The following is a 13,002-nucleotide window of genomic DNA, read 5'->3' as shown; positions in this document are numbered from 1 at the left end:
TTGTTAACGGGTTCTCAATGGAAGTTGCCTCTGCAGAAGTAATTTTACTCATAAAGAAAGCAGTTGAGAGAAAACAAGGACAGAAACAAACAGAAGGAATTAAAGATTTTGAAAAACTGCTGGTGGACTCATGACAAGAAAAGATTCAAACCAAAATCACTCACTGAATCTGCATTGTAATGCAAAGGTCAAATCGATGCCTCTGTGCACAGGAATATCCTCACGGACAGGGTCTTTCATGGCTGATAGATGAACAACCATCCTTATTCTGAAAAGCAGAAAGTCAAATCATCATCCAAAGAAAAAAGCTAATGAAACCTTCAAGATTTGCTCTTTTACAGTCTCTGATGACACGTGTAACACAGCTTACTTCACATACCTGTATCAATAGCAATGTATACTCATTAACTTCATGATTGCTGCTTCCAAAGCCCACAGTACATTTAAATACACACAGTTTTATCAAAATTAACTTAATCCACCATTATCCTGATAGCTAAGGGAAACATCAGAATGATCAGAAAACAGAAATACAGCTGTGCATAAACCTAGATAGAAAAACCACTGTCTGCTCTCTAAGACACCTACTCTTACACGTCATTAATTTGAAGGTTACATTATTACATAATTTACATTATGTTATGACTATCCTCACCATACTTGCAATGTTTGGGCATCTACAAAAAATTCTTTTCCTGCATTGTTATGCAACCAAAACTATTCAATTATCATAGAACTATACAATCCCTCCTGCCTCCATCTGTGTTGCTATACAGATGCTCCCATCCATACTGCTTGCTACAGAATAGTTACATTCAATACAAAAAATAATAAGCTATTACAGCACTACATGCATTCAACTCATCAGTATCAGATTTTGTCCATACAGGAGTGTGTGCTGGTATACACACACGGGCTAAACACAGTGTTTTCATCTCTAGCTCTTGCTGTCAGGCCCAGTATCAAAACGCGCATGGACAAACTGTAATTATTTTTTTCTCACAGCATCTCTGAGAAGCAAAAACAATGCTGAAGCACCCAGATCCCCATGCAAGTTCACTGGAGACATGGCTCAATTTGCTCACCTTGGCTGACAGCTTTCTCTTTCTTCCCTCTTTAGATAAAAAATTCATAAGGCAGTTCCAGGCCTTCTTGATAGCGTTTTATCACATAAGAGGAATCATTAGGCCAAAACATTATGAAACACTGCTGCTGGGACTCACTTAAACAACTCCCTTAATGCCAGCACTCCCCATGTTGTTTGTCCACAAAACTGCCAAAGTGAATTCAGCGTAAATAAAGGCAGGACCCAGCTCACAACACTCACCTCCCAAGGCTCTTGCTGCTTCCCATTCCCTTCCTGTTATTCTCCACCCTTCTCAATTTGACGACCCACTGCTATGGTTTTTACTCTGTTTGCTTAGAGATTTTGTTTCCTAGCAGCACTCCAGTTCCTGTAAGCCTTATGCAGTTCCATTCTTCTAGGTTTTTTTCATGCTACAAAAGTCCACTCAGCAAGGATGGTACACAGGGACCACACAGTATACATGAGTCCCACTTGTATTCAACCCACCTTAAGCAAATTATTCCCCAGGGCAGACAACCACAGTGAAGGAAAAAAAAAATAGAGGAAAAAAAACATACAAAGTTGTTTTTTTTTTTTTTTGCAGGACAGCAGCAAAGATGCTTCAGCATCTGCCACCAAGCAGTGCTGGCAGTATTTGCTGTGTAAGGAAAACACAGGGGTGCCTGAAGTGAGGCCAGAGAAGCTGTTTAGCCCAGCCTTGCACTGCCAAGAAGTTTGGCCATATTCCACTCCTGAATCCACACACCCATACTCCTGCTGCAACTGGCACTTTCATTTTATAAATGCTGTCATGACAAGCAAATTAATCCAAATTACTGTTGTAAAACACAAATGAAAAAATTATTTTGCAACAGCAAGTGTCCTGGTTTTAAAAAAAAAAAGCACAAATACAGTCTGAAGTGCAAATTCAGTCTGACATCTGCCAGATGCAGACTGGCACTTTTTTCACTTCCCCACTTTATGCAGAAAAAAAAAAGCCAAACCAACAACAAACAAAACCACCCGTGTGCAGAAATTCACTCCCCAGAGAGAACAGAGCAAAGTGAGGGATGGGGACCACTGCACAACCCAACCTGGCACTGGATCCAGAGGTACCCCATGCCCAAAAAGCACACACTGACTTACACAACTGTTGCTTCTATTGAACGTGGGATTGCATTGCTAATAAATCCAGTCCATTCTCACTTCCTCCATCACTTTTCCTCTATTTTCCTTCTCTACACTGAGCAACATCAATAAAAAAAACATATTTTGTAGAGAAGAATTGCCCATTTCTTGTAAAAGCACATTCTCTATGTCAACACTTTGCTCACTCACGTAATCCTTATCTGCCATAGGCCAGAAGCTTTTCCTTTTCCTTCCACCGTCTCAGAAGTTCAGTGCCAAGCTTATCTCCAAACATCCCCTAAGCACCCACGGGGAGAGGTGCACTTTGCCAAATAGTGGCTCTAAGTACAGCCTCTATTCCTTCCTTGCATCAATGGCACATTGTACCAAAAAGCTGCAAACAATGATCATTCAGGGAGAAACATTTCCTGTTATCAGTGTTAACTTGGTTGTTTTTAATTGAATGGCTCCTCGCTCTTATGCAAGAAAAAAAATAAATTAAAAAATAATAATCTTTTTAGCCCATCTTCTTCAGCGTATTCTGTAATGTGCTGCTAAATCTCAGAGGCTCAGAGCAATCCATATATTTTAATCCCTTCCTTCATAGAGACCACTCCGGACTGCACCTGTCATTTTTATTACATCTTGTTCTTTTGCTTCATCATCTCCTCTTTTGGGGGCAATGGGGACTAGGAAAAAAAAAGATTAACGACACAACAACTGGTAACAGCACATCGTCTGACTGATGTAATGAGTATTTCTAGCTGTTTATCTTCCCTTAAGTACCTTCTGATCACAGTCCTCCGGTTTGCTTTTTCCTTTTTTTAAATAATGTGTTCTGCTCCCTCTCCCAGTAGCACACACTACTTACTCCCTTAAGTAGTTAGAATATTCAGAGAGAAAGCATTCTTTAGATGTTCTAACAGGAAGCTCCAAGAGAGATTTCAAAAGTTATTGAAAATACAGTGAAATTATCCCGTACTTCAGCTTCACTTACAGCCCTGTTGGGAAGCCAGAACTGGGACACAAAACCAAACTGATTTACATACTGGAAGTCACAATACGTTCCACTCCACACGTCCAAAGTGCACAACGCTCATTGAAACACCCCTGAAACACTCCCTGCCAAAGCCCTTAAGATGCGCCCTCAAAGCCAGCAGATAGATCTGAGTGCAGCCAAGCATGCCACCACCACAACCCCCACAGATCTGGGAGTCATTGTGCGCAATTGACTTCCCCAGTTCAAGTCAGAAAGTTGGGTCAGTCTGCATGCCATTAATCTTCACAACATTGCATGGGTCAATCAATGTGTTTTCAGCTGCAACTAAATGCTAGCCAACATTTAGACAATCAGTAGCTGAAAACAGCAACACGCGTTAGAAGCTGTTAAGATGATGTTCTTCAGTTGCATACATCTCACCATACGTTCACACTGGATAATAACTAATGAACTCCCTTCCTATATAATCTCTGTTGATTCTGATATTGGGTGCTCACCCCAATCTCTGCCTGCCTTGCAGGCACTGCCATGAAATCTAACATTACATGATTTACAAAGCTAATCACAGTTTTCCTATAAATACCAGTAACCAGAAATTAAACTATTTCTCCCTGAAGAGGAAAAAAAAAAAAAAGGGGGGGGGAAAGATGAAAACAGCTCTCTGCTGGCTAAACAACAACTATCTGCTCTGGACTGCTACTCCAGTAAAGTGCCTGAGTCCTGTATGAGCCATTACAACCAAGAACAGAATCACTTCAGAAAAAGAAACCTACGCTTTCATCTTTGCAGAGGCTCCTTTTGGTTGCTTCTTTGGAAATGCACTACTTAACCATAAGCATCGACTGCCATAGAGATAAGAAAATATTTATCTGTACATCTAAACAAAGCCACAAAACATCTGCACATCCAAGCAAAGCCAGAGCTTTGTTCAGAGCTACCGGTATCTCCTGGAACATTCCAAACTCAGCACCAGTTACACCCATACTTAAAATATTTAAAATAAAACCGCGTGATTTACCATGGACAAGATATCTCTTGGGTTATCGAGAACTTCAAGCACTGGGCTTCTTTTGCAGAGAAAAACAAGTCCAAAATAAAAATCTGATCTAGGTGGGCTTGAGGCCATTCACCTGGGGGTGACCACACCAGCTAGCAAGGGCCACTGAATTAAATAAATACATGACAATAGACAAAGTAAGACAGATCCTTCTTCCTGCATCCATGCCCTGCAGTGCAGGGTAAATACCTGAGCTTAAATTTACGACAGCACCAGAAGTCTAATCTCAGTCTGATTCTGCACAGGCTAATTACCCTGGGGAAATCAGTATCAGAATTATTTTTAGTCCTAAGAAGCATCAAAGGGAGCACACTGCTGAAGTGTAGCTAACATCTCCATTGCACAGCCAGCTTGCTGCAAAAGCAGGGTCAGGCCTTGGCCAGCTCCCAAATCTTGCCACTGTGTTCGGATTCAGGTTTCCCTTTCAGGGCTTCAGATAATGCAAGTCCATCCACGTCAATTCTGTGCTACTGTTACAGATTCATTGGCAAAGCATAGCAGGACACAGAATTTTTAAAAATATGATCTGATGATGCCAAACTCATGCTTCACAGAAGACAATTTTGTTAACTGAACACTTGAACGGAAATAAGATAACCAAAGGAAACCAAACTTGCTCTCTTGATACAAGGAAGAATCCTACAGTTTTTGCTGCAGAAGGGCATAGAACTAAAGGAAAATGCAAAGCTTAAGAAGAATGTTTGTTCTGTGCAATCAAGGCATCTTGAATAAAACTCTCCTTAATTATGGTTGTTGGTTTTTTTGTTGTACCTCGATCCTCCTCAGATCCCACAGAGTTTTCAGGCTCTGGGTGTCTGGATCCCATGCCTGTCTTTTCATTTCTCAATTTGCTCAAACACGATGAGCTCCATCTTACCAAAACCATGAAACGAGCACATATCTTCCTCCATGTATGACACGAAAGGAACAAGGATGTTCCAACTCCTTTGCACAATCTGCAGAGCTTTCATCTGACCATTTACGAGCAGACAGTAAGTAGAAGAAGTAACAGACTCACCAGCTGCTACAAGCACCTTAAGATAGTACCTGATAGTGAAAGCTGCTGAAGAAAAAAAACCTGCACCTGAGTGCAGTTGTCTAAGTACTGCTTTCAGTTTGTTTCTGCCTACCCTGAAACCAAAGAAAAATGATGAGTATGTATGCGGGGAAATGAAGGAGGAAGTGCTTGGCTGCATTTTTCTAAAAGTATTTCACAATTTCCTTCCACTCTTTCAACTTCCTTCAAAATACTGTCACTTGTAATTGTACCTGTGCGTGCCAGAAGGCCTCTTTCCACCTAATTCGTAGGACTGCATTAAGCTGCTACAATCAGATACGTTCTTTATAATATCATTCCCCACTGAGCATCACACCTCCCTAGGGACACCTGGGCACGAAGCTCTGCCTCCTGCAGCCATCCATCACAGGAGGGGCTGTGCAAATCAAATCACACCCCAAGCAAAATCCCGGAGTGCTGCCCCTCAAAGGCACTGCATCATGTACAGAGATCGGGCCAACAAGCGGAATGTTTCTTTAACACTGGATTCTCTAACTCGCCACTTTGATTCCAATCACACCCCTGGAAATGGAGCAGAGCACATCCAGGAGGAAGAGAAGAGGGACGAGCAGCAAGGGGAAGGAGTGATGTGGAAGTCAGCAGGTACTGACAGAGTGACATCTAGAATACATAGTAAAACAGAAGGCTTGCCATGGCTCACATAAGGAGCAGTACAAGAGAAGAAAGGCAGCACCACGTGTTCCAGCAGCTCCAGAAGGAATTCAGGTCTACAGCCTCCTCCCTCAGTCTCTCCTTCAAGCCGATCGCCTCCTTCGTAACAAGAGGTATATTTTTGTAACAAGAGGTTCACAGAAATAGATCATCCCTTTCCATAACTCACGGGGAAAACAAACCTAGGAAGGAAACTGGAGACTCATTTCCAGAGGAGGCCCAGTAAGGCAGCGCCTTTTACAAGCACTGAATTATCTTTTTTTAAAAAAAGCAAAAACAAAAAGTTTGTGTATATATGCAAATCACTTGTATGTGTTCCCTAAATAACCACCAGTACTGTCAAACCACTTCTGAAGAGTTAGTGGCTACAGAGAAAAGATTATTAAAAGCTCTGCACAATCCCGTAATGACAATTTACCAAAGGGCATCAACTGAACACCTTCTATCAGCTATTTCCAGGAATCCTTCCCTAATAATTTTCTTCTCCTGTCTTATTATTTTCTTTAGTTTCTTATCTCAGTGTCTTTCGAAGTTGAATTTTGGAGTAGCTGAGCCAAATTATGAAGCTCCATAAACTGTTCAGGTATTAGCTTGAAGAAGAAAGAGTTGGATGCTAGCTTGGTAAGAACCAGCAGCCTTCATACAGCAAATCCTTGCATCTAGGTATACTGCACCAAGCATTGCCACTGGGAAAGGTGAGACTGGAAAAGCTGCAGAGAATGAAGCCTCCAGGAAGCTTTTGGTGAAAGGAAATGTTTGAGGCTTTCAGTGCCATTTCTCGTGCTGTCACGCAACCCAGAACATGACGTGTGACCACATAACAGAGAGGTGATGGATGGTCACCACACCACAAGCGAAATGGAGAACCTAGAATCACAGGGAAGTTTAAATGAAGAATAAAACAAATATCTCGCGTTCAGAAAACAATTGTCAGATCCTCCATGCAGGGAAAGCTCATTCACAGCCACAATAAATATGTTTCTGATCCCCATATGATAAATATCTCAGACAAGTGTTTCTTGGAGGGACACAAAACACCTCTCTCACTGACGAGTTTTTCTAGGGCAGCATTGCTGGAAGGCCCAATTCTCAGCTACCCAAGAAATTAAGCTTGAGCACACAGAGATACTGGACACTTATGCCCACGTTACAGTCATGATCATTTAAGTGGAAAGCTAATACCTGAACAGTTTATGGAGCTTCATAATTTGGCTCAGCTACTCCAAAATTCAACTTTGAAAGACGCTCAGATAAGAAACTAAAGAAAATAATAAGACAGGAGAAGAAAATTATTAGGGAAAGATTCCTGGAAATACACACATTTGAAAGCCTTGTTAAGGCATTCCTTGGCCATAAGGTAGCAAGGATAAGTTTTGAAGAAAATCTTATCAGCAATGCTATGCTTCTAAAAATGGCAGTAACGTAGATAATAAGAGTAAGCCACAAGGCACATTGCTAACTTCATAAATATAAGCTGCAATACATTTAATTTGGTTAAAATGCGGAAAAGAGCTATAATATAAACTAACCACTAATGCCAAGAAAATTTCTTTTGCTTACACCAGCTTAGCTTCTGGGTAAGAAGTAGGACATGATGGAGAAGTGAGCACATGCATCAGGATGCCTTCATTTTGGAGTGAAGGAGCTTCATCCTATTTATTTATACCTGTGGCTCTGGGGAATGGATTCATCCTAGACAGACAGTAATGTCTTACTTTAAATATGAAAAAGCAAAAGCCTGCAACTAAAACCTGTCACACCATTCCTCCAAGTGACGTAGCAGTAGGATGTTCAGCATGCAAACGGCAGAATAAACCCAATGACTCCTTTAAACTTCTTTTTTCTTTATTGTACAGACTAAGTTTATGCCAGCATAGGTCTCTTTAACCACTCATCATTTCTCACAGAAGTGAAACTTTGAGGTTTACCTTTCCATACACCATTTGAGTTTACAGCCTCCAAGAACAAGATATACGCAACTTGTCTGTGGGTTCTGTTACAGCCCAATTTTCCCATTGAGAAAACCAGACAAAAGTTAGTAAATTTAACTCTCATTTGTTAGCAATAGCATACTGACCCTAACCAAGTCTACACACCAGTTTTTCACTTTACTAAAGCTGAAGCCCCTACAGACTGACATCAATCTCAGGAAAACCACAAGCTACAGTTCCAGTAACTATTAGAAGACCGAATAAAAAGATAAAAAAATGAAATTTATGGGTTTGCCGCAACTTAATGCAAGGATGAAGTGAACCATTCAGGGTTTTAGCTGCATAAGTTCAAGAGAGCCTCAACCCTACAGTGAAGTCATACGGTGTTAATTCTGGTGCATCCCAGTAAGCGACTTAAACAGAAAAGCTACCCAAATCACAAAGACTGTTTGTATCAGGTAACTTAAATACTCACTTTTAGATCTTCTAAGATAGTTCATTTATATGACAAAGCCTCCTGAAGAACTTTGATGTTGCACATCTTTGACCTCCCTGCAGCTAGCTGCAGGCAGCGCATTCTGTCGGAATTAGGCTCACTGACATTACACTGTCATTCTGGTCATTCAATCTGATGTCATTGGTAATTTTCTTCACTGTTTTTTGTTTAAACCCAGAATTTTCCGGGTTCTGTCCTGTCTAGGACTGTCTGAAGAGCATCTTTAAAAGCATTTATAAGCGTTCTCCCTGAATGCCAGCAGGGTGATTACCTCATCGGTTGGCCTGAGACACCTAAACATCAGCAGAACAAAATTTTGAATACTTTTATTCAAGAGCCAGCGTTTGCTGGATTTTAATCCATTTCAGTGACATCGGATTGCCTGAAGAACACAAACGCCAGGTTTGGAGAGTTTCTCACATCCCCATGCTGTACCCAGGTGAAGGACCCACAGAGACAAATCTATGTCCAGACCAACTCATTCACATGAAAAATTTATACAGCCCTTAAAAACACCATAGGACTTGACTCATCCAAGGTAAATTCACCAGGTGAGGCGGGGCAAATTTTGTTCAAATTGAAATATCTTTCCTTCAGCATGCCTGCAGCACCTTTCTCACACTGCCCAAATGCTCACAGCATTACCACAGGGTGTTCCTAATTCTCCTTTCACATATATTCAGCTTCAGGCAGGAGATTTCAGAGCAGATCAAACCAACCAAGTCCACTGTTCATCACCATGCCCCATTCACACGTTCTACTGAATTTTAATTGCCAAAATTAATATCACCTACCCTACAATTAACAAACAAAAAGCAAAGTTGATGAATCAGTGCTATTTACTTCTGACAAATGCTAACCAAAAGCTGCATTAATACAGCTAGCATCATTACAAAACGTCCTATTCTTCTTGGTAGATTACAACCGCTTAGAGCTCATAAACAAAACTTTTGCAACAGCTGTCAATAAAAAAGATGCAGTAATTCTTTAAAAGGATTTAAGAGCTATCCAGATTCCATTTACCTGTGCCTAACAAATAGAGGCAAGAGGCAGTAATTTGACAAGTGTCCTGAAATGGGAACTGCCCGTAGTTACCTAAATAGATTAAGAGGTCTTCTGGTTCAAACAAATTCTGCACCTAAGTAGATGAATGTCTGATCTTCAGCTTTCATTTGATTAGTATCAAAGACCAGATAGATCTTTTTTTGCTATATGTGACTATGAGACATCCAGTATTGGTGAGTGGATGTTAAAAACAGGAATCCTTCTTGAATCAGAAGAAGCAGGTTCCAATCTAAAACTCACATGTCCTCACCTAGCATGTAATAAGCTTCGTATATTAAATTATAGTCTTATGAATTTAAACATAATGCAGCCACTTACACAGAATCACACCCCAACCACAACTGTACCATCACAATTACCACTATTTAAGTAGGGAATAAGGAGTTACAATATAAACACAATCAGTTCTGAGAAATCCACTAGCATAAGAGATCAAACATTTGTATTAAAAAAAAAGAAAGAAAACAAGGCAAAACAAAACTCTACAGTTAATTGTTTCCAAGTACAAGAAACCTGGAACAAAGCTGGCTATTGAATTAACATTAATGATTTGTCACTTGCTTCTGCAGATGTTTCCCATGAGGGAAGATGCCAGAAAACATTCCACTTGAAAGCAGCGATAAAGAACTGAGTTGTGTTACTTCAATTTATGTGGATATTTTCATTTGGATTTGTCAAAAAGATCAGATGCAACAGGGCTTTACGTTAAGGGGAATTGGTCTGCAATAAAATTACATTGAACAAAACACCATAACCCCTTCCCACTTAAAGCCAAATAAGCCAGGTTTAAAAAAGAAAAAAAAAAATCACAGCCATGGTAATATGAGTTGAGAAATTCTGCCAGTCCATATCATTACCACTTCCACATCAGTGACATTACAAACAAATGCCTGCTTAAGTTGTAATAGCCATCTCATTTTCATTCATCTCTGTAAAGAGATTATCAAAAAACCTAGATTACACGCCACATCCCAGCTAAAACTTAGTTCTTGAGCAGTTCTCCTATATTTAAGAGCAAAAAAGGAATAAAAGCACTCGCAAGAAAATCCCAGAGATTTTATCTTTTAATTTATCGCATTATACGGAGCTGGAACTCTTCCTGAATTAGATTTTTTCTCTGATTTTAAGGCAGCAGAAACACCCAATTCCAAGAATTTCTGTAACAATGAAGGCTGCATCAACCTAAAGAGCTCCGCTAAAGCAGAATTTGCAGAATACAAATGGAGCTCTTATAGGAGTGGGTAACAGGAAGAATGGTCAAGGGTACAAGTACTTTCCAGAAAGGAAGGAGATGAATATTCGCCCCCCCCTCCCCCCCCCCCGATCTAGAATATAAACAAAATAACAACAAAAAGATTTTAAAACCTATGTCACTATCTTACTGGTATTGTAGCAAACTGTTCTTGTGGGAAAGTGAAAACAAGCTAGTAAGGAGCATCTGTGTAAATACATACGAAGCAAGAACCAACGCGGCAAGCAGAAAAGTCATCCTCTGCATCAGTCTAACTCAACTCTCCCCACACGTTAACCAAGAAACCAAAAGAAAGCATTTAAATTAACTCCCCGCAGTTAAGGACTATCAGAAAGCATTACCACCAAGCAATGCTGAGAACAAAGGTGGTCACTCCATGCACCCCACCTACACAAGTGGGGTTTTCTCTGGCGACAGGGAGGCTGGAAATATGCACATCCAAGCTGGAAATGTTCCAGCACAAATTCCACACGATGCCTTGAAGGCTCCCAGCTCAAGGGTCTGTTTTTCTTAGACAACAGCTGAGGTCAATGAGAAGCACAGACACAATCTGCCACCATCAGCCCTGGTGCAGCGCTTATCAGAAGATGGCATCAGCAAAAAATATAACGTTCTTCTGATTTTCCCAAAATAATTCAATTATTTCGTTGATAAAACAATGAAACTTTGCAGCTGCAGGGTAACCATGCAAAACATCAGATTAATATGCAGAAGGTTATAAATAGCTACCTGATCAAAATTTAAGGAAACTGTATTATGCACGCTCCTGCAGATTTCCCCTAAGCTTGAAAATTGAACTTGCATCCAACATTCACCTGTTGGGATAGATTTTGGGCAAAGTAATGGTGACCTGAAAATAATGCCTCCAAATTTTTATCCCATACAGCATGTAAGTGGACTGCATTGCTCCAAATACCACTTCAGCCCAATAAGCCGCCTCTAATGCTGACCAAAAGCAGGTGTTCAGAAAAAAGAATCTAAGATCAGCAAATTATACAGACTCCACCTGCAAAATAATCTCCTGGTTTCCAGAAATCTGTCATTTAGGGGCTGCTTCAGCTAGAAATCATAGCTGCAGCTTTGAGATTAACAGCTCTTGAACACTTTCCTACATGGATTTGTCTTAAAAGTTTAGAAAATCTTTTAGAATAAGCTATACGCTCATGAGTTCCATGGGTAAGTTACGTGTGAACCAGCATCTCCTCTCACTGACAAGAAACTCAGGATTAAAAAAAAAAAATCACTGAACTTTTCCCATTTATTCTCACTTCAGATTTTGAGGTATATGAAATAATGAGCAATTTTTAAGTGGAAAGGACAGGTCAAATGGTTTTTGGCTTGCCTCCAACTGTCTGTGTGAGGTTTTACCTTGTTTTAAGGACTGCATTTTTAATGAACAATAACAAAACTTGTAATTCCCAAATACTTTTAACAGGAACTTGCTTTACATCAGCACAGTGGCTACATGATGAGTTAGTACAAATAAAAATACACAGGAGAAGGTATTTGCCTTAGCACAGAAAGACAAGCTATAATGTGGGTGGCAACAGCACAACAGGACAGTTTGCTTTCAGAAGTGATGTCCTCCTCACTTTAAGGGCAGCACAGGCACACAGTGCACCCACAGTGCCCTACTATTTGCACAGTACTGGAGATCCAGGGAAGATGGAGCGCAGCTAACAAATGAAGTGTTTTATTAACAACTTCCTTATAATTGCTGCCTAAGGTAGAGCAAATCCACCAACGCAGCTATCACCCCACTCTGTGGCAATGCTGGTAAACCTGTAGTTACACCCAATCTAATTTCTTCAAGTGAGAAATTGCCAGGCATTTAATAAGACGATCAATCATTGGACCAATTGGACAGGAAACTTGGCCCAGTTTCTCTTAGCACGTGATTCTACAGCCCTCATTCAGGACTCTCATTTAAAGGGAATACCCCCCCCCCCAAACAAAGTGTAAATTTAGAGACCTAAATGGCCCAAAAACGAATAACTCCTTTTCTTCCATCACTTGATTGCTACAGCATCAACAGGCACTCTCAGGTGCAGCTGTTAGGCTGATACTCAATTTGAAAGCAGTGTTGGAGGCACTTGTGTCTCTGACAACCTCATAATCCTGCAAAGAGCAATTTCATTTTGAGAAACAGTCCCCCAGGACCTGGGGAACATTTAACTGCTTAATGTGGGTAGGAATAGACTGGGGAAAAGCGGTCCTGTCACTTAAAAGCAAGCTTCTATTGCATGTATGCTGTCTAATAAATACAACTTGAAGTAAA

General features: G+C 40.5%; 1 protein-coding gene across 6 annotated transcripts in view; it reads right to left on the bottom strand.

Moving 5' to 3' along the window:
• MCTP2 (multiple C2 and transmembrane domain containing 2) overlaps positions 1–13,002 on the bottom strand; it is a 142,868-nt gene that overhangs the window by 99,589 nt on the left and 30,277 nt on the right. For 5 of the 6 annotated variants that reach the window (XR_016470436.1, XM_090149059.1, XM_090149062.1 and 2 more), the window contains exon 2: positions 165–268. The gene's annotated coding sequence lies outside the window, so the exon portion shown is untranslated. Of the gene's footprint in view, positions 1–164; positions 269–1,085; positions 1,363–13,002 lie in introns of those variants that run through there. The other variant, XM_090149063.1, reaches the window with a different exon arrangement.

The sequence above is a fragment of the Phasianus colchicus genome, chromosome 12, assembly GCF_987193195.1.
Source record: "Phasianus colchicus chromosome 12, bPhaCol1.hap1.1, whole genome shotgun sequence".
NCBI lineage: Eukaryota > Metazoa > Chordata > Aves > Galliformes > Phasianidae > Phasianus > Phasianus colchicus.
The sequence above is the reverse complement of the archived record's forward strand: the minus strand, read 5'-3'. Positions and strand labels throughout refer to the sequence as shown.